Raw genomic sequence first — 27,845 nt, 5'->3', positions numbered from 1 at the left:
TCTTCCATGCCTATATACTCCTGCTGACCATCAGAGATGATTTATTTTCTGGGAAATCATTCTTTGAGAATCCCAACTGCCTTAATGTCACTTCCTTTTGGTACATTGATTCATATCTCTCTATAGAAGGCTCTTACTCACAGGAAAATATTAGAAGATATAGTAGGTATAACCTTTTAATTGTATTTTTTTTTCCTGTGCCACTCAAACATCGCAACACTGTATTGGAAATTCTAATATTTTTAAGGAAGACACTGATTCATGAAGCACAGTGTGTTTTAAAAGGAAAAGCATTAATTGTGTATATGCTATGTTTACTTGTTATTTAGAAAGGGCAATGCTAAGAGTGGGGAAAGGTTCAGTTGATAAAGTGTTTTACATGCAAGCAGGAGCACCTGAGTTCAGATCTTCAATAGCCACATGAATTCAGGCGCAGAGGCTCACAGCTGTACCTTGGCAACTTGGGGTATAGAACCAGGTGGAACCTTGGTGCTTAGTAACCTTCCAGTCTATCCAGATTGGTGAGCTATTGTCTTTATGCTTTGCCTCACAGAATTTGCAGGTAAGATTTCATTACTCAAGATGCCACACACTTTGGACATGGGCCTTGGAGTAATAGAACTGAACTGACTTAGAAGCCCGCTCTTTGACTTTCACAGTATCAGAAGAAGCTATGAAAGCTTTATAGGAAAAAAAAATTCATTATTCCTACCCAGCTGGAAGACCTATGAACCACAACAATGACTAGCACTTCAAGATATCTCTATTATGCCATAGTAGCACACATATCTTGGAAGTAACCAAAAGCTGTCAAATTGGTCTTAAAGCCCACTGAACAAGAGGACATTCATGACTAGTCCTGTAAGTCTAACCAACTACCTGTGCTCAGAGAAGTCCTAAACTATGGTGGAGTAACTACTACCCATAGGATTGCTAACTCTATTCTAAATATTTATCTTTATATTGACAGATAATTGTGGTGCTCACCCCACATCAGAAGCTTCGATAGGCAGCAGATGGAGACTGTCACAGAGATCCACAACTTGGCAACATACAGAGAATAAGTGACTCTGGGATGCCCAACTACAACTGATACATCTGCAGTACAACCCTTAGACCTAAGCCTCAGTGAAAATCATGGAAAGGGGGATAGAAAGGTAGCAAGACCCAGGGGACTAGGATACCTGCTGTGAAATAATTTCTTCTAGACATGACAGAAAAAAATATTTCCATTAAATATCAACACAATAGTTGCCTAAATACAACCTGAAGAATGCTAACACTTGTTGATGTGGCAATGTGGATTGAGAAAATTTGACAAGTTCTCAGGCCTAGATGAAGAGCTACAAGCAATTCACAACTGCTGCGAGAGAATAAATTTTCTCTAGGACAAATTCCCTGATAGGTTAGCCAACACCAAGTAGTCAGCTGTTAACACACATACAAGGAACAACACTAAATGGACTCAGTAGGTTATATATGCCTATCTGTAATAATAATAATAATAATAATAATAATAATAATAATAATAATAAAGATGTCGTGAGTTAGAGAGGGAGTGGAGGTTATATAAGAGGAATTAGAGGTATGAAGGAAGGGATGAAATGATGTAAATGCATTAATCATATATAAAATTCTAAAAACATCATATAAATAGAAAGCTAGGCACAAGATAAATACTTTTTAATTGACTGAGATTTAATGAACAACAGATCTATTGTTAGAGAAGCTAATATACATGTACACCTAAAAATGTATAACAATTTAAAAATGATTAATGGCTACCAGACTATTGTAAAAACACTGTAAAAAGAAATTCATAAAACAAAAATGTAGAGTTCAGTGAATTATGTCCAATGTCTGCCATTCTTGCTGCTCCTGAGATTGGAATATTGAGTGTTACCAGTGAGATAGAACCTCCCAGACTTCCATCTTTCTCTACAAATAACAACTGTCCTATTATTTTAAAGACGTTTAGTCACCTAATCATGCATTCATAAATTTTCACCTACAATCTGTAATGTATCAAATAATCATAAGACACCTACTGTTTTTAATTGACATTTTAGAAACTATTTTTCATTTAGCACAAACTTTCCAAGATTCATCCCTCTCGTTTCCTGGACTTATGAATCAGTAGTTGTTGTTGTGAAATAGTGTTCTAATTTCTTAATAGAACATAACTGTTTATTCTTTTTTGGGCCAGTCTTTTTGCACAATTGTCTTATTTTCTAATTGGGGCTATTACAAATGATAATATTCTAAATGCCTGATATACATCTCTAAGTTCACATTTTCATACATTCTGAAAAACCCAAGAAGTGGAGTTTCTGCACCAAAGGGCATGCATTTGTTCAACTTTGTGGAAAATATGAAAATGTCTGTGTTCTAAAACGGTTTTACCAAGTTAAATTGGCCACTCTCTTTGCACGAATATTCTTGGTGTCTCACATCCATTCTGATGTTTGCTTCGCTTAGTCTCTCATAAAATGTATAGTAAGCCCATTTTTATAAAGCTCAGTTTATTAAAACTGACAAAAGACAAATCTGTATTAGTGAATAGAAGTAGAGCTAATTAAGAGCGAATCTGGATTTAGATCCATCCTCTATTCCTCACAAAATTATTTGTTATAGATGATTTCTTCCTTACTTGCAATGGAGAATCTATTGTTGTATTATTTAGACTCTAGAAACTGAGAAAACCCTTGACATGTCATTCATTCAAGGAGTGCAAAACTTAAATACCAAATTAAAATTGCTAAAACAGGAAAATTAGAAGCTTATCTTATCAGCACCAGGGAAAATTTCACATGCAAATCATTAACAAATAAAACTCAGCAATACGTAAAAGTGGTAACATGCCAAGCCAAGTTTGGAGCAGTGATACTAAAAGTATGATCTGTTTTAGAATTTCAAATAAGAAATGAAGAAGAAGAAGAAGAAGAAGAAGAAGGAGGAGGAGGAGGAGGAGGAGGAGGAGGAAGAAGAGGAGGAGGAGGAAGAGGTGGAGGAGGAGGAAGAGGCAGAGGAGGAGGAAGAGGCAGAGGAGGAGGAAGAGGCAGAGGAGGAGGAGGAGGAAGAGGCGGAGGAGGAGGAGGAGGAGGAGGGGGAGGAGGAGAAGAAGAAGGAGAAGAGCAAACATATGATATTAAATTAATGAACATAAGCTATCATATTAAAATAATTAAGATAAATATCATTTCATAGATATAGAGAAAGCAAGCATTTGGTGAAGTTTAAGTCATTCATTTTTTTCTAATTCAGCAAGTCAAAAATAAAATATGATGAACAAAGCAGACAATGAAAAACATCATTAATGAGCATCATGTTTAGTAACAAAATATGGAAATATTCCTGTAATAATTGAAAACAAACAAGAATGCTACTTCTACTTGCTTGTATTTATTAGACCAGAGATTCCACAAATGCTAATCAAGAAATCTAAATATAAATACTGAAAGTGGGAACTTGAGAGATAGAAATTGGATTATTGCAGATATACTCATGATGTCAAGAATACAGTAATCCCCTAGATAGGATTTGCAATATTTAGGTGGACATCTTTTACTCAATAAAAATTATTTATTTACTTTATAATTAGAAATGCAATTGTAACAGACATGGAAAAAACCAAGTTATCACAAGCAGCACATTTTTTGTGTACCAATAAGTCATCAAATTTCATAGGGAGCATGTATTCCTTATAGAGCACCTATTCCTGAAGGAGCATATATTTTTTGGGAGCACTATTTATATCAGGTAATTTAGACAGAGCTAGTAAAAAGTGACATAAATTTATGTTTTCTTAATTTTTTTCTACTCAGACATTTCTTTTGAGAAAATTCACACAACCTTGTGTATATAATTATATAAAATAGGTTTACCAATCAACTCTTGCTGATAAAAAATTAAAAGAAAACTTATTTTTCAACCATTCTTTGGAATGCATACAATTTTATCATTTACTAGTGACGAAAGAAAATGTGTGCACTCTTGAGATGGCCATGCTTGTTTACTTTTAGAGAAATAATGAAGCTTTGGCAGAAAATTTGGTACTCCAGACTCTCAGTATTTTAGTGTTTTCCAGACATAATCAGTGTTAGACAATCAATGCTGAGGACACCACTTTGTACAAACACATAGTACAAAATGGAAGAGGTACATTGAAGGTATTTCTGAACTTCTTTGAAATTTCATCCTAATTCCAAACCAAGATCTATTATATGAAAGTCAACTTTGCTACTCAAACAGCACTTTTGTTTTGTTTTTCAAGACAGGGTTTCTCTGTGTAGTTTTGGTGCCTGTCCTGGATCTCACTCTGTAGACCATGCTGGCCTTGAATTCATAGAGATCCACCTGGCTCTGCTTCCCGAGTGCTGGGATTAAAGGTGTGTGCCACTCAAACAGCATTTTTTAAAAATCAAGCACAGTATGATAATTTGATACTCATATATTAAGAAACAACAATAAGAAAATATTAAAAGTCTTCATTTTTTATAGTGAGACAATGTTTCTACAAGACTAGAAAACCACGTGCAGACTAATCACTCCAATTCTCACTACTGGATTCACAAATACCTTAATTTTACTGCTAAGGTTTATTTTCCATAGGAAACTTTCGTGATGCTTCCCATGTTATTTCTGTGGTTCAAATAGATACAACTCTGAATATTCAGCATCCATTATTTTTCCTTAATCTTAATCATTGCATCTTGATGGCAGTATTCAAAGTAAAATCACCATGAATTTTAAAATATACTATACTTATGACTGCAATGCATATTTATTTGCACCTGGTCTTCTACTGTCATGGTGGGAATTGGTGGTGATGGTCTCCTTACATGCCACAGAGAAGGGCAGCTTAGGAAAAGCCGCAGTCTTCATATGCAGGGTCTATTTGACAATGGCAGAGCCTAATTACTATAGAATGAATTGTTAATGTTAGATAATAAAAATAGTATAACATTTAAAATATGATATTTATAACATGGCTGCTGCACACACACATATGAGTCCATAACCAGCTCATGAGATTATCTAGAATAAATCATTCTGATATCTTCATTCTAATTTTTGTTTTACTATCATAACTTTTATGTGTAATAATAAATTTAATGACATTTTGCTCATGTGCATAATGTATCTGTATCATATACTCCCCACCTGATTATTATCATATTCTGCTCTCACTGCTGGGAAACTCCTTCCTGTCTAGCCCTGCTTCTACTTTGATTCTTCTCCTTTTCTCTATGATACCCTAATTAGTGTTATCAGGTTTGATCACAGAAGCAAGAGTTAGGGCTTGTTAGCAGGACCATGGACATCTTACTAGTGATTATGCTGCTGAAGAAAATGTCTCTGTCTCTCTGTCTCTGTCTCTCTCTCCACAAAAACTACACAAAAATCCTCAGGCCTGGGTAGAATCCACAAGATTTCCTCCCTCCTCCATAAAAGGGTGTTTATGGGTTCAATTTTGTGTGGATCTTGTGCAACTAAATACAAGCAAATGATGTATAGGAACCCATTTGTACTAAATAGAAACACCAGAATGATGTGCTTTTCAGTAGATATAAAAGTCCAATTCCTGGATTTGAGGAAAGAATAGAATTATACTCTATGGCATAAAAATTTACAAAAGCATGAATATTCTATTAAAGATGTTTGATGGAAATCTTTCAAGACTAAGAGAGAAACATATTCTCAAGTTAGCTGTTATTAAAGTCAGGAAGTGGGGGCTAGTAAGCTGCCATGAAGTTATGTCCAGAAAAACATCTCTTAATAGTGCCTATTTTGCATATTTGGAGGATTGACCCCAATGCATTATGAATATATTTTATTTATTCCTTGAGAATGTATACAATCTATTTTTATCAAGTATCACACACTCATCACCATAACTCCTCTTAGACTCACCCTCATGATCCCAGCTCCTTCAAGTTTTCTGTCCTCCTTTTAAAAGATATCCCATGGAGTCAAATTTGTGCTGCCCATATTCTCAGATGTGTGGCCATACACTGTAGCATTGCCAATCAACCAGTGACCATACCTTTAAAGAAAGCCTATACCCTTAAAGAAAAAGAACTCTCTTTTGTCGGGGGCCATGCAAGGGGACCAACTGGCAATATTGGAAGTCATGGAACATGGCTGGACAGTTGGCAAAGTCATACCTGTGTGAGCTTTGCAGAGGCAAATCCCTGAGGTCTATTTGTCCTGAGGACCTTATGATTTTACTGAGCACAGCTCTGACTGTTGCCTTCATGGTCAGCTGCTTGAATCTATAAAACATCTAAAACATAATTCAAATAAAATAAAAGTAAGTAATTTTAGACATATTCAGACTATATTGTATTCGGAAGTGTTCCTGTGTCCTACAGACACTCGGTCCCAAGTAAACACACAGAGGCTTATATTAATTACAAACTGTTTGGTATATGGCTTGGGCTTACTGCTAACTATCTCTTTTATCTCAACCAATTTTTATTAATCTAAGTATCACCACATGTCTCATGGCTTTACCTGTGTTCCATTACATCTTGCTTTTCCCCTGTCCTGGGCAGTGCTTAGCATCTATCCTGACTCCATCTTTCTTCTCCCTGTATGTATGCTTGGATTGCCCACCTGACTATAACCTGTCTTGCCATAGGCCAGAGCAGCTTCTTTATTAACCAATGGTAGTGACACATATTCACAGCATACAGAAAGACCATTCCACAGCACTATGTGACTGTTACAATTTGAACATAAGAATATATTATAAATTTAAGTCATTATTGTTTTTTGTGTGTAGCTATTCCTATTAGAATATATATATATGAGATTTCAATTATATAAAATAATTAAAAATTATATCTTTAATATCAAAGCATTCAGGATTAAACTTGAAATATTGATAGGCAAATTAGATCTGTAAATATTAAAATATAAGCTGAACAGTGGTGATGTATGCTTTTAATCCCAGCACTCGGGATGCAGAGCCAGTCAGATCTCTGTGAGTTTGAGGCCAGCATGGTCTACAGAGCGAGTTCCAGGACAGGCACCAAAACAACACAGAGAAACCCTGTCTTGAAGAAACAAGCAAACAAACAAACAAAAACAAAACAAAAGTTAAAATATAAAAACTAAGTATAATATAGAATTTAAGCAAATATATTTTTTATTGAATTACTTAAGTAATGTAAAGAGCTCACCAACTGATTTTGGCAGAAACATTTAAAATCATTTATTTATTTTCCCTGATTTTACCAGATGGTGAAGAAGCTAAAGATTACAAAGGTACTGGGTTCCTTCGACTGGGCAGATCTGCCAACAGCAGGTAATGACCATACCCAGACCTCCAATGGATCTTATGGCAGAATCCCTTTTCACCTTCTTTCCATGAACTGGGAGTAGACCATTGCAGGACAAACTGCTAGTGCCTCTGTGTTACCTTCTCATTGTTAATGTGGTTGTTACATTTACAGAGAAAAAGGCCTCATAATCACATAAAGCACTTTTGTGTTACTTTCAACTAATGTTTTGTTTGTTTTTTAAGACAGTTCATCTTAAATTGATAGATGCAGCCTAGAGAGCAATTGAAAGTGTAATTTCGTCCAACTGCCAATTAGTCAGGAGTTAAAAGCACTTGAGCAGAGAATTGTCAAATGCTCCAGTCAGAGCAAGGAGCAGTACTCCTTTATCATATAAATGAAGACATTTGCTATCAAAGGAAAAAGTCATAGAAAATGAATAGGCTTTAGGATCACATTACCCAGATCATTTAATTTTGTTTTTCCTCTCTTCTGAAATCTGTCATAGAACAAGGAGATGACATTAGGTGATGTGCATTACTGCTTGTGACTTAACCATATGTATGATTTAGTGATTCTTCCAGAACGGGGCTTACCTTTCCTTTTGATGCCTCGAAACTTGCAGCACATTCTATCACCTCTCCTCGGCCACAGACGTTTGCACTCTAGACTCCTATTGTGTTATGGAGCCTGAGGTTCAGCAGTGAGCTTGTTCCTAAATCTAGGAGAAAGCATCTGTCAGTTGGGTTCTGCATTGTTACAGAAGCATATTGATATTGACAAGGTCCACGGGTACAACGAAATCTTTTGGTGAAATGAGGTACCACATTTACATAGCCACGTTCTTATCATAGTTTGCAATGCAGCTTGTGTTCTACCTTAAGTGGTCTTTGCCTGGCATGAAATTCTGTTCTCATGTAAGCAAAAAGAGTTTATGTCTAGTACAACCACAGAACACCGAGCTTTAATTTTTTCCTGGGCACTTGGAGACGAAGGCATTATTTCAAGTGTTTTCATTCATTCATTGATGTGCAAACAATGAAATTATAATGATATAATCCTACTAACATGCTAGCTGGAAATTTTAAGGTTTAGAAAGCCCAGCGTCAGATTCATTGATTATATAGTGGGTTAACTGTAATAAAAGATTTGCACAAATATATGTAAAATTACAACTATTACAATGTGCAAGGAGCTACATGAAACAGATTGCACACCATATTGAATTGACTTAGACACAAATTACGTCTATCTTATGAAAATCACACTTATTAGATTGCCTGGCTTGCTAAAGATGCATTTCTGTTTTATTAAATATTGACTAGATAAATGTTGTTATTTTTAACCTTTGTAGAGACCTGATATAATGCAGAAAAGAGTGAGTCTGATTTACTTAGACATATTCTGATCTTTCATCTCATCTGATCTGAATGGACCTTTCAAACAAAGGCCATTCTTTCTGTTTATTGAACAGCACAGAAAACATTACATCAAAAAGGAATGAGGATGTTTTTTTCCTCAGTCAATCTTTTATAGGAGTCTCAGGAGGGAGGAAATTGTTTTGAGGCCCTATTGACTCAGAATAGCTCACAAAACCACAATAAGATATTTTCATCAATCTATGCCCACATACTATTTTCAACATTTTTCTTTGGAGAGGAGAGTGCTGTTTTCAATTTCTTGCTGTTTTTAGTGAATGATCTTAGGGCTAGTTAACATATCTTTCTCTCTCTCTCTCTCTCTCTCTCTCTCTCTCTCTCTCTCTCTCTCTCTCTTCTGAATCAGGGACATAGGTGGGTCAAAAAATAAGAAGTATGGTACATCATGGAGTCTAAATCACAGTCAAATTGATTATAATGCAATATTTTTCTTAAAGATCAGTTAACTCTGAACAGGTTGAATACACAGCATGCAAGCAGAATGAAAACATTGCTATTAATGATATCAAAACATACTATTAACTTGGTTGCAGGCTGGATGAAAGATCAATTTGTAAAGGCAAGCTTTCAAAAGCATTTCTCAGAAAACTAATTTCCACAGAGAACATGTATGATTCAAGAGTCATAAACGTGTATGGACACTATTCGGGTTCAGAAACAGAATTTTCTATTATCTTTTAAGCCTTTTACGTGTGCTTGCCTTGTTCCATTATTCTCTCTCTTGCTTTGGTGGAACCCCTGTCTCAGTGTGGGTAGTTTTCATTTCTTTGTCATTAAGTTTACATCATATGACTGTAGCCTTACCTATTATTGAAAGATTTGAGTGAAGAAATCTGAGAAATTAAACAAAGATAGAAAAATTGATAACAATGTCGTTACAAGCTTTTACAGGGAGGGTTTAAAGGTCAACAAAAGAAGATGGGCAATGGTGTCCAACAGCAAACAAATACAAACTGATTTTTGACTCCTTAAACGTACTTACTGTCTTACCTTTTCTTCCTCCCAAAGATCTACCCTCTCTGAAACTTGAAGTGTCCAATAGTTATGGGCTGTGCTCCTCTGCCTACTATTGTGCCCCAGCTTCTTTGCATTCATTACATTTAAGATCTTATGAAAGCTGACAATATGTCCTGCCTGGTAGCCTTCTGGGGCTCCTTTGGCCCATCCTGTCTAAAGTAATTTCATTTTACCTGCAGCGCAGCAGCTGCTCTGTTTCCTTTTGTCATCTCTCCTCCACACATTAGCAAAAGGTCTGCATTTCAAGGGAATAAAACAAAATTGATTCACTGCAACAGAAAGGCTCCATTCCAGGAATGCATTTGTAGATAATCCACCTGCTTGTTAAATTGTTACAGCCTTGTTGGAGTCCTACAAAACACTTACGTTTGTCCTCATCATCCTCATCATAGCTGTACTCAAGGTACACAGACTCAAGGTACTACTGAGCTAAAAGGGCTTTTATTTCATAATTTTGTTGAGCAATTTTTATCTTTCAAGAGACAATATAGGAGTTGAAAGAGGTATGATGAGAAAATGTGTAATTAGATCATGTATCTTCCCTAAGTCATAAATATGGGTGAGACAAAATGATGTGAAGATTACAAAGTGAACTTTTCAAGTTGATGGTGATACAAATGGGATTAATACTGGAACCAAATATTTTGCTTTAGTATATTTTAATTTTTTTCTTTAAAATGTTTACAGCAGTAGTAGTACCTTCTTTATATTCTTCTTGAAGATTCAAATAAGTTAATACATTTTATACAAGCATAACATCTGCATTTGTAGTTATACATACAACATTGGCTATTTTGCTGTTTTAATTTGTAGCTTAGAGCTACAAGGATAGAATTATTTAGAAAGGATAATGTTAACCATGACTTGATTTAAGTACTAAACATTAAGTGCTGTTGCATACCAATCATACATTTAATAGACATTTTTGAATGGTTATGTTAAGTAAATAAGATTTAGGTACAGATATTTTATTCATTCATATATTCATTATATATGGCTCCTTATGTTCAATCCTATTTTCATTATAATTAACCGAGATGTACCTACCAATTTTATATATCCTTGATTTTGTCCATTAAATAAATGTAACACTATCCACAATAATTATCATTTTTTAAAGTGATAAGGCAGTTAAAAACTTTGCATAATCATAAAAGACATCAGTAGGATTTAAATAAAAATCACTCAGGATGTAAGTATCATTGTTTAGAAAAATCGCCCAGTGTATTTGAGTATTGTAACTTAATGGCTCAATATGTTTAAGCTTCATCTCTAGCATAAAATAAAAAGAATAAAAGAGTAATAGAAATAAATAAGGAAAGAACACTAAGCTGAAATTAACTGATCCTATAAAAATCTAATTTGTTTTTCTGGAAACAAAACTGAAGCAGATGTCAGTGAGCATAAAGCATGGTTTTAAGAAGTACAGAATATAGGGGTTCTTCCAAGTTTGTTTTCAAATTTCAGTTCTACTGACAGGATGCAACACTTCAGCTAACTCAAAAATAAAAAAAAAACTGAATTGGATATTTATGTGGAAGAAAAGATCTGATTACAAAAATCGACATAAACCATAAAGAAATTTCCAAATCCCTCCAATGGACAAAGAAATCATTCTAACAATGTCATTGTGACATAATGTTTTCTTCAGAGCAGGAAGAATGAATTGTTTTATTACAGTCCTTAAAAAATAAATAATGTTCATGAAAACATTTTCACTAATATTTTTGTTACCTTATTTATTTTTCAAAAACATGTGTTTCATATTTTGGGTAATTGAGGTAACAAAAAAAATATTATCTTTAGGTAAATTAATAAATTTCCAATTTTGTATATTTTACACAGTAGCTTTATATTTGGGCTTGAAATTGAATTAAGAGAATAATGTGATAAGCCTTTTGATGGTTTGTAAATTTTCTAACCATATTCTTTTCCAAACTTCACCTCTAAAACCACAATAAGATAAAGATTAGCTTTATCTTATTAATTTATTCCTAATGTCTTTGATATGCATGCTTTCCTTTTCTTTCTGCATAACCTTCTGCTTTGTTTCTTCATGGAAAATATCTTTTAATAATTATTTATTTTTAAGTTTGTTTAAAGAAAAAAGGAATTGGGGGAGGGGGAAATATTATCAACATACAGCGTGTGAAAAAAATTAAATTTAAAAATTATTTCTAAAAGCCGTTGTCTACTTAGCTGTACCCTTTCTGTTTAAGCCACCTGCCCAGGCTCTTATTTTAACTTCACCGTCCACATTCTTAATTTCTGGAAGTTCTATTACACCTCAGTAGTTTTCAGATCTGTTTGCTCTTTCCTCATAATCTCTAACTGCTAACTCACCTTTCTTCAGTCATGAGAATACATAGTTACACTGTTCAGAAACGCTGTGTCTTCTGACAGTTTCTCTGTCCTCTCCAGTTCATTGCTTGTGTAGCTATTTTCTCTTGTGTCATGCTTCCCTGTGTTTTTAAAGACACACATGCATGTACTCACACTTGCACTTGCTGGCTTCCAGTCTGCGTGCTAATGAAAATCTCTATCGGGAGTGTTCTCTCCTGCAGATGATCTACTCACTTTGCTAAGAGTCTGGATGCTTCAAATTAAAACGCTAAAAGAGGAAAATGGCAGCAAATTGCCCTCCCTGAAGTAACATACGATAATGTGGAAGCTCAGGGCTGGTCCTCAAAAAGGAAACTTGGCCTATTTGACACAAGGCACAGCGTTTGAATCTAAGCACCATACATACAATTTGTTATCAAACTGTTCTCTAGCTTTATTTCTGACTATGACCAAGTGTAGTGTTGTTTCCGTGTGTGTGCGTGTGTGTGTGTGTGTGTGTGTGTGTGTGTGTATGTGTGTGTGCCATTTATATTATGAAGGAGAAAAGTTAGAGTCCTTGAAGATTTTCCTGTCTCTGTGGTAGAGACTAAATGAAGGTTAATCTGTGCTTCATCTGTTAGGAAGAAGCAACAGCCTTGGTATATAGATGCATAAGATCAAGGTCTGTGTGAACCATTAGCCCCAGGTGGAAGACTGTTTTGATAAGGCAAGTCTATAAGATTAATCTGGTGCCTTTCCTTGCCCGATTCTTCCTCCCTCTTTGCCCCATTCTACAAGCTAGTTTTCTTTTAATTTCTTTTATTTTTGAGATTATGATATAATTTCATCATTTCCCTCTTCCCTTTCCTTCCCCATACCTTCCATATACCTTCCCTTTCTCTCTTTCTCTCTTTCAAATTCATAATCTCTTTTTTGTTAATTGTTCTTGCATACATATATGTATATAGATATGTGCTCCTAAATATAACCTGTTCACTCTGTATAATGTTACTTCTATGAATGTTTTCAGGGCTGACCATTTGGTATTGGATAGCCAATTGGTGTGTTCTTTCCCTGGAATACTATTTCTTCCACTATCTGCTTTCCATATTTGCCTGTGCTTCTTTGTTTAGTGTTGAAGCATCTTGGGCCCACCTCTGTCCAGTTTTAGAATGTCTAACTATTGTTTTTGCTCAAATTTAGAAAGTCATGTTGATGAGACCTTATGAGTGTTGTTTCTGGCATTTCTAGGAGACACACACTTACTGAGTCTTACAGTCTTTTTTTTTTCCTTTATTAAGAAATTTTCTACTCCACATGCTATCCATAGACTCCCGTCCTTCCTCCTCCCACCCCCAGCCCTCTTTCCCAAGGCACCCCACATCCCCACATCCCCCAAATTGAGGTCTCCTATGGGGAGTCCCCAGAGCCCAGCACACTGAGCCTAGGCAGGTCCAAGCCCCTTCCCACTGCACTAAGGCTGTGCAAGGTGTCACACCACAGGCACCAGATTCCAGAAGCCTATCCATAGACCAGGGACAGATCCCAATCCCCCTGCCTGGGTGCCCCCAAACAGTTCGAGCCAATCAACCATCTTCTGTATCTGCAGGTGAGGGACATCGAGATCATGGTGGGAGGACGTGCAGAGATGACTGGCCACACTAGTGGAAGCCCATGAACTGCGGACTGGTGGCTGTGGAGCCCCCATAGGACTGGACCATGCCCTCTGGATATGGAAGAGTCTTACAATCTTTATGCCCCCTCTTTTGCACTATTCTCTGAGCCGTAGATACAGGATTATTTTTTATTATAATTTATTTTACTTTATTTTTATGTGCATCGGTATGAGGATGTCAGATCCCCTGTAACTGGATTTACAGACAATTGTGAGTTGCCATTTGCAGGTTGGGAATTGAACCTGGGTCCTCTGGAAGAGCAGCCAGTGCTCTTAACCCCCAGCCATCTGGCCAGCCCCGATACAGGAAGATTTTATAGATGTATCTGCTGCTACTATGTTACTCAACTCTGCATAGCAATTGGTTGAGATTTCTGTAGTCCTCTCCATCTTTATACACGGACTTAGCATGCATTATAGTTTTTGGTTTTGGTTTTTGTTTTTTAGGTAGGTACTTAATAGTATGATTCCTTATAACTTTTTCAGACGTCCTTACTGTTATTTTACCCCCTTTCTTCTGTATTTATCTCCTTCTCTTTTTCCGAATGAGAGCCCCCCACATTCTCCCCAGGTCAGATTACTTGTACCCTGCTATTTCCCTCCTATTGATCCCCAAGTCTCCTACCCTGCTAAAGGTCACTTTCTATTTCCCTGGTTTCTGCAGTTACACCAGGATGTGTACTCTTATGTGAAGAGTTGAAGCTAGGAGCCTCCAATGAGAAAGAACTTGCAACATTTGTTTTCTGGGTTACTTCATTCAATATGATTTTTTTTTCTAATTCCATCCATTTATTAAGAGGAAATAATCTTAAGATGTGCCATATTGCAATTACACTTACCTGCTTTTTGGCGGGTGCTAAACATGGACACTAAAAAAAAAGAAAGCATCTTTACTCTTTAGTGTTGGGAAAACTGGATGTCTGCATGCATGTGTTAGTCAGGGTTGTCTACTGTAACAGAATTTTAGAATGAATCTCTATCTATATAGAAGGGGGATTTTTTTTAGAATGACTTACAGGTTGTGGTCCAGCTAATCTAACAATGGCTGTGTATGAACAGAAGTTCCAAGAATCCTACACTTGGCATTCAGTTTGTGTTTAATAGTCCAAAGACTCAAGAAGAAGCTTTATTCTCATCCATGCTGGGCATCTCCCTTACAAAATTTTGTTTGGTAACAATATTTGAGTTTCCATAAATCTATTTCATAATCTCTCATTTTGTTGTTCTCTTGTTTTGCCCTATCATTCCCCGCATAAAACACAGTAAGTTCTTTTCAACCCTAACGGTTGCTCATCAGAAATAGATGATAAGACACTGATGTGAAAATATCAAACATCCTAGTTACAATATTCAAAGAAATAAGACTGTAAATGACCTGAAAACCACTTTCCACAGTGCTAGGAGTTGATATACAGTATACCAAGGATGAAGAAAAATTATCAATGGTCTTATCCAGCCATGAGCTGTATGCACCACAGCACCAGGCTGCCAAGCAAGATGTGTCTATTTGTAGAGTATTGGCATGACTATTACAGGAATAACCAACCACACTTTTCATTTGAGGCTTATTCCACAGGAGCAAACCCATTCCTAGTATCAGAAACCCTCTCAAAAGTTCATGGCAACAAGTTATAGGCCCATGGGGAATTATAATTCTTGTGTTTAGTTGATTTGACACAGCACCAAACTGACATATATACCTATACATTGTGTGTGTGTGTGTGTGTGTGTGTGTGTGTGTGTGTGTGTGTGTGTGCGTGTGCATGTGAGTGTGCGTGTGTGTGTGAGAAAGAGAGAGAGAGAGAGAGAGAGAGAGAGAGAGAGAGAGAGAGAGAGAAAGAGAGAGGGAACAAGGAGAATGCCTATGAAATGCCACCTTCTGTGCAAAGCACAGATATTACAATTATCAATTTCTAAAATAAGGATGACTCACTGGGTCTGCAAATGGAAGTATTAACAGCGAGGCAAGAATTTCAGAAAAGCTCAGGGGCTTCTGTCACTGCCGGGCTGTTTGATGGAGATAGATTCATGTAAAGGAGGAGTCATAGTTTTCAGTTGTATACTCACTGTTGACTTACCATGGTCCCATGGATAAGACTCAACCCAATGCTTACACACATGGCACTGGTTAAACTAAATAAACTAAATAAGTTACACACTGAAACCCAGATTCATGAATCTGACAAAGAAAGACGTGGGCAGAAAGGGAGTTTGGTATTGACAGAAGGGAGATAGGAGATGATGATGGGAAAGAGCAGTACACATACGCACTACATATGTGTATGAAATTGTCAAGGAACTAAAATGTGACATACCCACAACACACATTTTAACCATAAAGAATGGAATTAGTGCAACTGGAGAAAATGATATTATTATTCGAGTCATTAAGAATTAGGGCCAATATCAGAAAGGCTGATTTGTGGTTTCTAGATTTTGTGTATCTACCTAAAATAGAGGAGTAACGAGAGTGTAGAAAAGAGATAAGATGTGCAGGAGTGGATGTGTTTAACTTACAATACATACTCACATAAAAATAACTTCATGTAACAGAGTACATATTAATATATACAAACATGGCTATGTTAAAGAGGCCTGGAGGTACAATGTGACAGGTTATTTGGTGACTTGGACTTAGGATGAGCAGCAATAAGGTATATGCAAATTAAAACCATGCAAATATTTTAATAGAGACTTTTTTCTTAAACCTGTTAATATCATATCTTCACACACACATAAAGAAGAAAACTGTATATATTTTTTAAAAATATAAACAATGAAGTCTTAATAAAGTAAAATTGGATCATTTTTAAAATGTGAAGATGAGAATACGCTATCATTTTTCATTGTCTAGTTATACCCTCTAGTGAAATGGTTGCACATTTTATAAGAAGACACATAAAGTAATCATTGTAGATGCTCATAAATAATGATCAAAAATAGTTCAAATGCTTGTTAAGAAGAGGATAGGTAACTAGACTTGGGTAAATTTAGAAAATGAACAATAATTAGATGGAATAGGCTGAGATGAGTGTGGTAGGAATACCGGCAATCTCAGCTTGGGAAGTACAGATAGAAAGATCTGGAGTTTGAGGTCATTCTAAGATCCATGAGTCATTTTCTCAAAAGAAGAAGGAGAAGGGAGAGGAGGAAAAGTGACATGAGGAATAAAGTATAATTATAGACAGTAACTGGAGATGGTTCTAGAAAGAAATGTTAATAGAAATAGAAAATTCTCACAGAATAACTTTTATTTAGATATTACAAATAAGCTCAATGAAATAATGCAAAAAAATAAGGCAAAAACAACTATTGTACAATTACTGCTAAAACAATTAAGTTACAAAAAAGACCAGGCTCCATCAACACAAAAGAGAGGTTAATGGGATACGGTGGTATATATAAGAAGCTTAAAAGATGATGTAAATTCTAATCCTCAACCTGAATGGTGGCTGTGCATGTTTTTCCATACTGAATGTTATATGCTCTCCACATAATGTTAGCCTTTCTTACATGCTCAGAGGTCCAGAAATGTTACATGCTCTCCACATAATTCCAGCCTCTTGGAACTCCACTTTCAGGTGCTTGTGAACCACCATGTGGATGAAAGGAACCAAACCCATGTCCCCTGTATGAGCAGCTAGTGCTCTGAATCACAGTCATCACTCCAGATTCTTTTGCTCATATTTATGAGTTGTGATTTTATATTAATCTGTGCAAACCTTTTATTCCTGCTTATTTATTATATAGCATACTTTAAAAATGTCAAGTGTGCACATCAAACCTTCTTAACAAATGTCTAGCTAGCATCTCAGTAGGCTCATAATGAATATCATTGTATGTAAACAAAGGATTGAAAACACTGTGCAATACATTCATCTTATAATTTTTCACAGTTTGTACCTCTGTGTAGTGTTTGAAATCTCAAATATTATAATACTTACTATATTTTGAGTATGTCCATCATAATCTTATAAACCACACTGTAGTTTAAGTTTAAATGTGCATAGTTTATATAGGTCCTGCTGAACAAAGTACTATTATTATCCAGCCACACGCTCATTAGTTCAGCAGTTCTGTGAGAAATAATCAGCTTGCTTGGGCCTGTGATTCTCTAGCTAGCCATGTAGGCATCAGCTCTGCACTTATGGAGATAATTTTAGCATAGAAGAAATTTAAACGTAAACAATTGAATTAACATGAAAAATTTATTTAGTGCAGTGGCAAAAAAAAATCAACTAGACTTTTAAAAAAGCTTAAGGTTAGGAAGATTTCTTTTGACTAACTGGTCAGAAATCTTAACAATATGATCACCTGAAGAAGACTATTACAGTGGACAGACCTTCTCTCTCCATCTCTTTCTCTAGAACAAATTCCCCAGGCTCCTCTGTAGTGCTGGAATATAACACTGGCTTCAGCCTTCCCTCAGTCCTCCCCACACCTCCTGTAAATCCCACAGAGCATCCCCTCCTAACCTTCCTATTCACACTCATTGCTATACCCCAACCCTCAACTCCATCATACACCCTCTGCTCAACCACTGGCCATGCCTGCCAGAAAACCAGGTAGGCTTCCTGCAGACCTTCTCTCTCTCTTTTCGCCCAGAACCAATGCCCTAGCCTTCTCTTTAGTGCTGCAACAGAACACTGGCTTCAGCCTTCCCTCAGCCCTCCCTTCCCACATCTGTGGATCCCACGGACCATCCTTTCCGAAACTCGGCTCCATAGCTTGCTGCTTTGCCCCAGAACCAACTGCAGCAGGCACCCCGTGCTAACTCAAGGACTGCACCTCTGAGGGCAACATGAAGACTGAGGGCAGACCATCACCTCTCCTAGGGCTCCTGAGATCCAATCACCCCCAGTCTCATCTCCAGCTCTGTAGCAGGAAACCAACTGTGGCCCTCCTTTCCTCTGTGACCACATACCCAAGGGATCACAAAAACTTTCTCTTCCAACCTTCCTTTCCCCATTTCATCCCAGTCACCCAGCCTCCAACACCAGTGGAAATTCCCTGTGAACACTCCAGGGGAACAGGCCAGGAAAACAGGCAACACACAGCCACCACACTCCCAAAATCCATATAGGAAACAGAAACCCAGGGAAAAGAAATCCACCCAACAAAAACAAATCCAGAAATCACCACCTAGACCTTTAATCATCCCAAACCTAGATGCTAAGATAATCAGTGTAAAAACATAATAACAGCCAAGGCAATATGTTCCCAATAGAGCCCAGTTTTCCTTCTACAACCGGCCCTGAATAGTCCAGCATAGCTGAAGTACAAGAAAAAGACCTTAAAACAGCCTTTATGAATATGATGGTGGTCCTCAAAGAGGAAATGGATATATCCCTTAAAGAAATCTAGGAGAACACAAACAGTATAAAGAAATAAATAAAACTGCCCAAGACCTGAAACCGTAAATAGGATTGATTAAAAAAAAAAAAAAAAAAGAAAAGAAAAAACCTGGAGGTATGCTGGAAATGAAAAATTTAGGAATTTGAACAGGAACTACAGACTCAAGCTTCACCAACAGAATACAAGAGATGGGAGAGAGATCTTCAGGCATTGAAGATATGATAGAAAAAATGAATATATAGGTCAAAGAAAATGTTTAAAAAACAAAACAAAACCTGATACAAACATCCAGGAAATCTGGGACACCATGAAAAGACCAAACATAGGAATAATAGGTTTAGAAGAAGAAGAAACCCAGTGCAAAGGCCCAGAAAATGTCTTCAACAAAATCACAGCAGAAAATTTTCCTAACTTAAAGAAGAGAGTGTCTATAAAGGTATAAGAAGCATACAGAACACCAATCTGATTGGACCAGAAAATAAAGTCCCCTTGACACACAATAATCAAAACATTAAACATCCAGAAAAAGAAATATTACTAAAAACTACAAGGGTAAAAGACCAAGTAAAAGGCAGTTCTATTAGAATTTCACCCGACTACTCAAAAGCAATTCTAAAAGAAGAAGGGCCTAGACAGATGTGCTGCAGACTCCAAAAGACCACTAATACCAACCCAGACTACAATATGTAGCAAAACTTTCAATTGCCATAGAAGAAAAAATAAGACATTCCATGATAAAGTCAAATGTAAACTATATCTATCTATAAATTCATCCATACAGAATGTGATAAAAGGAAAACTCCACCCTAAGGAGGCTAACTACACACATGAAAAGATTGGAAATAAATAATTTCTTACCAGCAAAATCAAAAGAAGGAAAACATACATACATACACATACATGTCACAATTCCCTAATAAAAAGACACAAACTAACATAATGGATATAAAAAGAGGATCCATCCTTCTGTTGTATCTAAGAAGCACACTTTAACATCAAAGATAGATATTAACTCAGGGTAAAGGATTGGAAAATGATATTCAAGCAAACGGACTTAAGAAGCAAGCTGGAATAGCCATTTTAATAATTAACAAAATAGACTTCAAAGCAAAAATAATCAAAAGAGATAGGAAGGATACTACATACTCATCAAAGGAAAAATCTACCAAGATGACATTTCAATTCTTAACATGTATGCCCCAAACACAAGGGCATCTAAGATTATAAAAGAGACACTACCACAGCTTAAATCACATATTGACCCTAACACAAAGACAGTTGGAGATTTCAATACCCCATTCTCACCAATGGACAAGCCAACCAGATGAAAATTAGAGAAATACCGGAGTTAATAGAGGTTATAAACCAAATGTACCTAACAGATATTTATAGAACATTTCACCCAAAACACAAAAGAATACACCTTCTACTCTACACCTCATGGAACTTTCCCCAAAATTGACCACATACTTCAACACAAAGCAAATCTCCACAGATAGAAGGAAGCTGAAATAACTCCCTGCATCCTAAAACACCCCAGGGATTAAAGCTAGATATCAACAGCAGCAGCAACAACAACAACAAAAGGAAAGCTTACCAACCCATTGAAACTGAATAACTCTCTACTGAATGCAAAATTGGTAAAGACAGAAATTTAAAAAGAAATTAAAGAGTAAAGAATTGTAGAATTTAATGAAAATGAAAACACAAAATACCCAAACTTATGGAACACAAGGAATGTGTGCTAAGAGGAAAGTTCCTATATAAAAAACTGATAAGGTATCATACTAGCAACTTAACAGCACATCTGAAAGCTCCAGAACAAAAGGAAGTAATGATAGCCAAATGGAGTAGAGGGCAGAAATATTCAAACTAAAGGCCGAAATCAATAAAATAGAAACAAAGAGAACAATACAAAGAATCAATGAAACAAAGAAGTGGTTCTTTGAGAAAATCAACAAGATAGACAAACACTTAATCAAACTAACTCAAAGGTAGGTATAGTAAGACTATCCAAATTAACAAAATCTGAAACAAAACTGGGGAGCAATAGACACTGAGGAAAATCCAAAGAACCACACACATATGGAAACCTGATTTTTGTTAAATAAGTCAGAAATACACACTGGAACAAAGAAATCATCTTCAACAAGTGACGACAGTTAAACTGGATGTACATATGTAGAATACAAACATATTCATATTTATCATCCTGCACGAAACTCAAGTCCAAGTGGATCAAAGACCTCAACATAAAACCAGGTACACTGAACCTGGTAGAAGAGAAAGTGGGGAATAGCCTTGAATGCAATGGCACAGGAGAAAACTGCCTGAATAGAACACTCATAGCATAGGCACTAAGATTAACAATTAACAAATGGGACCTTATGAAACTGAAAAGCTTTTGTAAGGCAAAGGACATCATCTATTGGACAAGGGGACAGCCTACAGAATAGGAAAAGATTTTCACCAACTCCATATCTGATAGAGGACTAATATTCAAAATATATAAAGAATTCAAGAAACTAGCTATCAAAAAACTAAATAAACCAATTAAAAATGGGGTCCAGATCTACACATAGAATTCTCAATAGAGGAATCTCAAATGGATGAAAAACACTTAAGAAAGGGTCTACATCCTTAACCATCAGTAAAATGCAAATCAAAAACGTACACCTGTCAGAATGGCTAAGATCAAAACAGTGACATTTCATGCTGGCAAGAATGTGGAGCAGGTGGAACACTCCTCCATTGCTGGTGAGAGTTCATAATTGTACATCCACAATGAAAATCAATATGGTGATTCCTCAGAAAATTGAGAATCAATCCATCTCAAGACTCAGTTATACCACTCTTGTCCATATATGCAAAGGATGCTCCACCCTACCATAAGGAGGCTGGTTCAATCTTGTTCATTGTGGCTTTATTCATAATAGCCAGAAACTGAAAACAACCTATATGTCCCTCAACAAAAGAATGGATAAAGAAATTGTGTTGCATTTACACAACAAAGTATTAATCAGCTATTAAAAAATGAAATAATCAAATTTTCAGGCAAATGGATGCAACTGGAAAAAATCATTCTGAGTGAGGTAACATAGACCCAGAAAGATAAATATGGTATGTATTTACTTTTAAGATTATGAATTCACTTTTTAATATTAGCCATTAAGTAAATGATAACCAAGGTAGTCTGTAGACCAAGCGAGGTTAGGTGAAGAGGAGGGATGTAGGGAGGATACAGGGAACTCCCTGGGAGTGGTAAATAGAATAGATTTTATGGGCAGACTGGCAGCAGGTGTGGATGGCATCAGGGATGGAGATCAGGTGGGAGAAATGGAGTAAGAGAAGAGAATGTAGGGAGAAATGTCTGAAATTGGGGAGACATTTGAGGGGTGGTGTGGAAACCCAGTCCAGTGGAAACTTCCTGGAATCTATGAAGGTGATCCTAATGAGGACTGCTAGCAATGTGGGATACAGAGTCTCAACTGGCCATCTCTTATAGCCAAATGTGGCTTCCAGTGGTTGGGATTATGGTACATTCAATTGAGTTGCTGGCCAAGGGGTCCTATGGAAATACGCAAACAACACAGGCTGTTGCTAAGACAAAATGTTGCTCTCCACAAACTGACATCTGGGTCCCAATGCTGAGGACAACACCCATATATCAAACATGGAGAAGTCAAGCTGGTCCCTGCATGAAGACATCATTCATATGTTCTAGTCTCTTTGGTGTGGGAAGGTATTCTGCAGGCTATGGAAAGAGAAACTTGGACAACAATCTTTGAGCTAAAATCTGTCCTGCCTTTAAAAAATGCTAGGGCAATGGTGGCACAGAACTTGTGGGAGTATCCAACCAACATCTGATTTGACCTAAAAGGCTCATTCCAGGAGAAGGAACCTACATCAAACGCTGCTTGGGTAATCAAGAACCAGAGACTATGTAGCCCAGAGATCTAAGGGGGAAAAACACTATTGGTCTAAAAAGAAAAATCAATGAAGTAATTCCTATTGATGTTCTGCTATACTCATAGATTAGTGCCTTATCCAGTCATCGTCAGAGAGGCTTCTTCTGTCAATAGATGCTGAGAGCCACATACGGGCATTATGTGGAGAGAGAGAGAGTCTAAATTGGAGGTCTCCATCAAATCCCTCCTCTCAGAGCTCAAGAAATCTCACTGAAGAGGAAGAGGAAGTAGAATGATTGCCAGAGTCAGAGGGAATAGATGACACCAGGTAAAGAAGGCCCTCTGAGTGAATTAAGCAAGGTGCCTATGAGCTCACAGAGACTGAAGCAGCAAGCACAGGGCCTACACAGGTCTACATTAGGTCCTCTGTGTATATATTATACCTATTAGCCTAATAATTTTGTAGACCTCCTGACTGTGAAGGAGTGGGTTTCTGGTTCTTGTGCCTGCTATTGGGACTCTTCCTCCTGTTGGGTTGATGTATTCAACTTTGGCATGATAGTTTTTTTTCTTCTTCTTGTATTATAATATTTTATGAGAGACAGAAAGGGAGTAGATCCAGAGGGGAGCAGATATGGGGAGATACTGGGAGGAATAGATGCAGGGGAAACCACAATCAGGATATATTGTATGAAAAGGCAATCTATTTTCAATAAAAGAAACAAATTATAAAGAAGAAGACTACCACAATGATAATACCAGCTGATGTGCAAACTTGAATAGTGAAAGCCCAACAAGGCCCATAAATGAAGTACTACAGGTAATTAAAGGTTACTGAGAGAGAGAAAACTAGTCTTTTCAGGGAAGGAACTCTCTGATAGACTATCCAATCCCAAGTAGTCAGCCATAAACTCATATAAGCAACTAAATGAATTTAGCAGGACACACACACACAGAGACGAGAGAGAGAGAGAGAGAGAGAGAGAGAGAGAGAGAGAGAGAGAGAGAGAGAGAGAGAGAGAGAGAGAGGGAGGAGAGAGGGGGGGAGAGAGAGAGAGAATAATTATGAAGAGGAAGAGGTCATCCTTTTGAAAGGAAGTTGAGTAGTATGGGAAGAGTTGAGGGAAAGAAGAGGTGTAGAAGCGGTGTAGAAATTATGTAGATACAATTAATACTCATGTAAAACATTCTCAAATGTTAAAATGAAAAAAAATATATCACTACTACACTAGTTTTAATTCTAAAATAAAACAAATATTTATAAATAATAAAATGAAAAAAAGTGAGAAAAAAAAGCAGCTATCTTAGATCTGGGAGTTCTTACAGAAACACTAGGAAGTTCTGTGGCAAGAATTATCTTGGCAAATTCAAGGAATTTTAAAGTGTAAGTATGTGGTAGTTTGAAAAAAAATGGCCCCTACAGGCTCCTAGGGAGTTGCACCATTTGGAGGTGTGGCGTTGTTGGAGTAGGTGTGCGGTTGGAGGAAGTGTCACTGACACTTCCCGCTGCCTGTTGATCTAGATATAGAACTATCAGCTCCTTCTCCAGCAGTATGTCTGCCTACATGCCACCATGCTTCTTGCCATGACGATAATGGACTAAACCTCTGGAACTGTAAGCCATCCCCAATTAACATTTTCCTTTATAAGAGTAAGGGGAAACTGTGGTTGGTATGTAAATTAAATCAATAAATCAAAGAAAGTCACTGTAGTTATGGTCTCTCTTCACAGCTCTAAATACCTAACATAAGCCAGGTGGCGGTGGTGCATAACTTTAATCCCAGCACGAGGGATGCAGAGTCAGGCAGATGTCTGTGAGTTTGAGGCCAGCCTGGTCTACAGAACAAGATCCAGGATGGACACCAAAACTAAATGGAGAAACCCTATCTCGGAAAGAAAAAAAAAAAAAAACCCACAGGGACAAATAGCCAAACTAGTGGAAACACATGAACTATGAACCAATAGCCGAGGAGCCCCCAACTGGATCAGACCCTCTGGATAAGTGAGACAGTTGATTAACTTGAACAGTTTGGGAGGCCCCCATACAGTGGGACCAGGACCTGTCCTTAGCACGGGCTGGCTGTTTGGAACCTGGGGCCTATGCAGGGACACTTTGCTCAGTCTGGGTGAAGGGAGTGGGGCGCTGGACCTGCCTCGACTGAATCTACCAGGCTGAGCTGAATCCCCAGGGGAGTCCTTGCCCTGGAGGAGATGGGAATGGGGGGTGGGCTGGGGAAAGGGCAGGGGAGGAGGGAGGACAGGGGAATCCGTGGCTGATATGTAAAATTAAATTAAATTATAAAATAAAAAAATTAAAAAAAAAAAACAAAACAAAAAACCTAACACAAATCATGACTCCAGCACTCCTCAAAGCAACAGTCTAAGCAAAGAAAGAACAAAGAGACTAACTGGATCATATGTTTTTAGAACTAGTTAGATGTAAATGCACATTTCATGTGCAACTGGATACTGGCATACTTTGATTCTGAAATGTCCCTCAAAGATCCATGTGTTGAAAACTTCTTAACAGCCTGTGGCACCATGGGAAGATGGTGAAACCCTTAAGAAATGACACCCACCACAGTGAAGTCAGTGAAGTTAGTTAATTTATGAGAGCTATGTCACGACAAAGTATTTCCTTCCTGTTTCTGTGTTTCTTTGTGTCCTGACTGCTGTGAGATTCTCTCCACCACGTGTTCTCAAAATATACCCAGTACAGGCACCAAAGTAATAAATTCAATCCATTATGTATTGATGTCCCTGGAACCATTAGTCCAAAGAAATATTTTCTCTCTGTAAGTTGACTACATCAGGGACTTCATTCCAGAGACAAGAGCTGACAAACACAGACGCCATGGAAGAATTGTCGCTAGGGAAATATGTGCAAAAGGTGATAGTGGGACACACATGAGAAACGACACTACAGTGACATCTTTAAAGGAAAGAACTCAGTAACAGTGACAACCCTGGTTTCTCTTTCAGTTGGCTGTCATTTTGCATGTTGCTCCCAAAATTGTTTTTCTTGTTGAATAATCAATTTTCTAGTCTTGCTGGTATTCATGTATAGGCAAAAACTTTCTAAAATATTTGTAGAAGTGCTGCATGCAAAACACCTTCCTTTCATGTTCTGAAAAGGAGAGTGATTTTCATTAGGATGGCTCAGGCATCTCTTCACCTGGATCTAACACAGGCTTTGCACTGGCCCCTTCTTTTAATTCCACTCCGGTGCTAGGAGTTTGTGAATTATATTATTTCACATTAGGAAGAGACTCATGAGACTATTCTCAGCCTGCTGCAAGAAATTATCCAAATGGATTATAAATCATCTTTTTATTATCCCAGAGTTGCCACTGAATTGTTTAGATAGGAACAAAGTATTTGAGTCTTTTATTAGGTTGGACAAAAGTGGAAAAACAATAAAATGCCCAGAAAATGTGTCACACAGGAACAATAAAGGAGTGATAAAAAAGACTTGGGTTTTGTTATTCATTTTTGATGTTTGGCATCCGGTGCTTAGGAAGCATGCAAGAGGGCCTTATATAGTAGAAAATAAATTATTCAAAGCTGTTGAGTTGTAGAAGTTAAGCACTGAAGTCTTGAGATCTCTCTCTCTCTCTCTCTCTCTCTCTCTCTCTCTCTCTCTCTCTCTCTCTCTCTTTCTCTGTCTTCTATACTTGGTAACAAGGGGCCTCTGTTAGAATGTAATAAAATGGAATTTGAGAAGGAAAAGAAAAGCCTAAAGCAGCATACAACCATCAAGCAGTGAAATGAAACACCAATGCAGGCACTAAAATCTGGAGCATTTAAAAGTCCCAGAAACGCAGTCCAAATGACAATCTCTAGGAGCCAGGCTCTACGTTTGCTCTTGGCAGTTTTAGATATTGTGCTATTGTTCTATCTACATATCTGTTGTCGCTACAGTAACATAACTTTTCTTCTGAGTGTTGAATATTTTATTTTTATTGTTGTGAAGAGTATAAAATATTAAACTTGTTGATATAGAGCCTAAAATAAAAGTTACATGGAAGTTAACTCTGAGCAAAGCTATAAATAAGAGGCAAAATGTAAATATCACACTCAACTATATGCCCCACAAATAACGCTTGCATTTTACTTGGATAGAATATTCTAGTCCCGTTTTAACCCATCAGCACCAGTGTGTTTTCTCCTGGGAAGTGACATTTCACACCTTTCATTTGGCTCATTCGTTGGCTTTATTATAGTATAATGATTAATGCTAAATGATGCTTATTTCATTGAAGTCACCTGAGATGGGTTTTATATTTCATAAAGAGTAATCCAATTAGGCCATTTGTATCACTTATTTTATAAAACAGTCTCAGCAAGCCAGGCATGGAGGGAAACATCTGTAATCCCAGAACTCAGGAGACTGAGGGAGGAATAGTCAGTCTTTCAGGCCATTCTATTCCACATAAAAATATCCTTTCCCCAACCCCCAATTCAGTAATGCTTAATTTCCCACAGGTAAAATTTCAATCTGTTATAGAGTTGCCATTTCAAGTCAAACATGGTGGTGTGCTCTTTAAATCTCAGCCTAGGGAGACAGAGGCAGGTGGATTTCTATGAGTTCCAGGTCAACCAGGGATATGATACATAGTGATACAGTCTCAGTCTCTCTCTGTCTCTCTGTCTCTGTCTCTGTCTGTGTCTCTGTCTCTGTCTCTGTCTCTGTCTCTCTCTCTCTCTCTCTCTCACACACACACACACACACACACACACACACACACACACACACACACGCAAACACAAATGATTTCACAAGTCACTTGTTTTCTAACTTCCTTCACCTAACCCAATCAACACAAAGTTCAGGCTTTTTGAC

At 37.1% G+C, this 27,845-nt stretch overlaps 1 long non-coding RNA gene across 1 annotated transcript; it reads left to right on the top strand.

Annotated features, from left to right (window-relative positions):
- Positions 1 to 504: 504 nt before the first annotated feature.
- LOC131894665 (uncharacterized) lies at positions 505 to 12,792 on the top strand. The gene is made up of 4 exons (XR_009374984.1): positions 505 to 562; positions 971 to 1,157; positions 7,246 to 7,312; positions 12,706 to 12,792. It is a non-coding gene; the product is annotated as an uncharacterized LOC131894665 (long non-coding RNA).
- The last annotated feature ends 15,053 nt before the right edge of the window (positions 12,793 to 27,845 follow it).

This window comes from Peromyscus eremicus, chromosome 17 (genome assembly GCF_949786415.1).
Source record: "Peromyscus eremicus chromosome 17, PerEre_H2_v1, whole genome shotgun sequence".
Lineage (NCBI taxonomy): Eukaryota > Metazoa > Chordata > Mammalia > Rodentia > Cricetidae > Peromyscus > Peromyscus eremicus.
This window is presented reverse-complemented; position numbering and strand designations above follow the sequence as displayed.